The sequence below is a fragment of the Oncorhynchus clarkii genome, chromosome 4 (genome assembly GCF_045791955.1).
Source record: "Oncorhynchus clarkii lewisi isolate Uvic-CL-2024 chromosome 4, UVic_Ocla_1.0, whole genome shotgun sequence".
NCBI lineage: Eukaryota > Metazoa > Chordata > Actinopteri > Salmoniformes > Salmonidae > Oncorhynchus > Oncorhynchus clarkii.
Window position 1 is genome coordinate 77,090,240 of NC_092150.1, and position 3,598 is coordinate 77,093,837.

Here is a 3,598-nt window from a genome sequence, read left to right on the forward strand (position 1 = left end):
TATTTGTGTCATTCTCAAAACTTTTGGCCACGACTGTATGAGTGCTGGATGATTCGTGTTAAGTCTAATACTGCATGTAATGGAGTCGCCAATGACTAGTGTTTTCAATTTGTCAGAGCTACTGGTGGGAGGCTTCGGCATCTCAGACCCCGTAACGGGAGGAGTAGAGTCCAGAGAAGGCTCGGCCTCAGACTCGCTGCTTAATGAGGAAAACCGTTTGAAAGTTTCTGTCGGCTGAATCCTTCCAGAAGCCATGAGAAAATTGTCCGGCTGCGGTGACTGTGCGAGGTCATTTATACTACTATCTGTACTTACTGGTGGCACAGACGCTGTTTCATCCTTTCCTACTCTTAAATTACCCTTGCCTAAAGATAGTGTCTGAAGCTGAGCTATCCTCGCCGTAAGGCGATCGTTCTCCTGTATATTATGAGTACAGCGACTGCAATTAGAAGGCATCATGTTAATGTTACTACTTAGCTTCGGCTGTTGGAGGTCCTGACGAATCTAGAAGAAAAAGAAACGCACACCTATTTAGGCGAGGTGCTGGCTAGCGGAGTAGAAAACTTGAAAATAAAAGAGAGCCGCACACTCTAGGAGCTCAGATGCAAAAATGTAATTACCAACGTTTCGACAGCCAAGCTGTCTTCATCAGGGTATAATCACAAACACTGCGGGATGACTCGTTTTATATAGTGTCAAAAGACACAGGTGTCTGTAATCACGGCCAAGAGTGGCCTAATATCATTGGTTATTTATCAAATATTAAAATGGCATACAAAGAACAGCATACAAACAACAAATGGATAGCATACGATCATAAATTAATTTTCGACTACACAAGCTTACAAACAATTACAATGGCAAAGTCACAATAATCACAAGAATGGCTTCAGATCAAAGTCTACATTGAGACCGAAGGGAGCAAGGGTCTTTAAGTTAAAGATCCAGGCTGCCTCGCAGACCCCGTTTTGTAGGCCTGCGGACCAATTTCACTCAGGTCTCAATTTACTGTTGACTTAGAATAATAGAATACACATGGTGCAATTTCACTCAGTGGGGGTCTCAATTTACTGTTGACTTAAAATACACATGGTGCAATTTCACTCAGTGGGGGTCTCAATTTACTGTTGACTTAAAATACACATGGTGCAATTTCACTCAGTGGGGGTCTCAATTTACTGTTGACTTAAAATACACATGGTGCAATTTCACTCAGTGGGGGTCTCAATTTACTGTTGACTTAAAATACACATGGTGCAATTTCACTCAGTGGGGGTCTCAATTTACTGTTGACTTAAAATACACATGGTGCAATTTCACTCAGTGGGGGTCTCAATTTACTGTTGACTTAGAATACACATGGTGCAATTTCACTCAGTGGGGGTCTCAATTTACTGTTGACTTAGAATACACATGGTGCAATTTCACTCAGTGGGGGTCTCAATTTACTGTTGACTTAGAATACACATGGTGCAATTTCACTCAGTGGGGGTCTCAATTTACTGTTGACTTAAAATACACATGGTGCAATTTCACTCAGTGGGGGTCTCAATTTACTGTTGACTAAGAATACACATTGTGCAATTTCGACATTTGTTTGTTCAACAGTAGTCACTCAGTTAGCCCATGTCAGCAATTATTTTTAACATTTGATTGGTAAGTTAGTCTAGCGGCCAGCTATGTAAACTTTAGTAAAACCGACTGAATTGAGGCCCATTGATCATCAGTTATCATATTCAAAACTGCAAACATTTTCTTCCACCTTATGGCAATATGTGTAGAATTGCAATAAATGTTCTGTAAAACAGCACATTTGTCTTTCCTTTCCATAGCTAAATAAGTAGAATTGCAACATTCTCTATCCACCCCAAGGCAAAATGTGTAGAATTTCAGGAAATTAACTTTAAAACTCAAATGTTTTGTTCGCAAGTTGGGCATGGTGTGGGTACGCAGACCCACTGCGGCCCCCCATGATGAATTATGTTTTTTCGTGGCCCCCACCCCTATCAGTTGCCCGTCTCTGGCTTAGGCTGTTACGAGTGTACTGATATAAATAGGACACATGACAACTTTGAGAAAAACACTTTATACCCAAGTTGTGCACCCACGTATCTGACCTCTCATTAGACATTGTGTTAACTAACCTCCAGACGAGCTTCAATGCTATACAACTCTCCTTCCGTGGCCTCCAACTGCTCTTAAATGCAAGTAAAACTAAACGCATTCAACGGTTTGCTGCCCACCCACCTAGCATCACTACTCTGGATGGTTCTGACTTAGAATATGTGGGCAACTACAAATATCTAGGTGTCTGGTAAGACTGCAAACTCTCCTTCCAGACTCACATTAAGCATCTCCAATCCAAAATTAAATCTAGAATCGGCCTCCTATTTCACAACAAAGCATCCTTCACTAATGCTGCCAAACATCCCCTCGTAAAACTGACTATTCTACCGATCCTTGACTTCGGCGATGTCATTTACAAAATAGCCTCCAACACTCTACTCAGCAAATCGGATGCAGTCTATCACAGTGCCATCCATTTCGTCACCAAAGCCCCATATACTACCCACCACTGCGACCTGTATGCTCTCGTTGGCTGGCCCTTGCTTCATATTCGTCGCCAAACCCACTTGCTCCAGGTCATCTATAAGTCTTTGCTAGGTAAAGCTCTGCCTTTTCTCAGATCAATGGTCACCATAGCAGCACCCACCCGTAGCACGCGCTCCAGCAGGTATATTTCACTGGTCACCCCCAAAGCCAATTCCTCGTTTGGCAGCCTTTCCTTTTCTGCTGCCAATGACTGGAACGAATTTCAAAAATCACTGAAGCCTCATATCTCCCTCACTAACTGGAAGCATCAGCTATCATGGCAGCTTACAGATCATTGCACCTGTACATAGCCCATCTGTAAATAGCCCATCCAACTACCTCATCCCCATATTGTTATTTATTTTTTTGCTCCTTTGCACCCCAATATCTATACTTGCACATCTATCACTCCAGTGTTTATTTGCTAAATTGTAATTATTTCACCACTACGCTTATTTATTGCCTTACCTCCCTAATCTTACTTCATTTGCACACACTGTAGACTTTTCTATTGTGTTATTGACTGTACGTTTGTTTATTCCATGTGTAACTCCTTTTGTGTCGCACTGCTTTGCTTTATCTTGGCCCGGTCGCAGTTGTAAATTATAACTTTTTTTCAACTGGCCTACCTGGTTAAATAAAGGTGAAATAAAAAATTGGCTAGAATGGTCCCACCTGATCTTGCCTCCTCCTGACTGATTTTCATTTTTTAAGACATTACTTGTCATTGTTAGAGCCACTTGAGTATCTGGTCAATATAATGGATAATCTGTGCTATAATGCAATCATTACCCGTATTCGCCAGTGTAACATCAGTTTAAGCTTTGTGCCATTAGAACCAATAACAAAACCACAATAATTAATTCCTATGATAGCTGCAATAATTACTTGCCAATTACAGCTAGAATGACTAGTCAAATTATGATTCTTCTATAATATTCTACACCATCACATTGTGAATTGGTTGAGTTTCATGGAGGTTAAGACAACTGCCACAGCAAAGAAA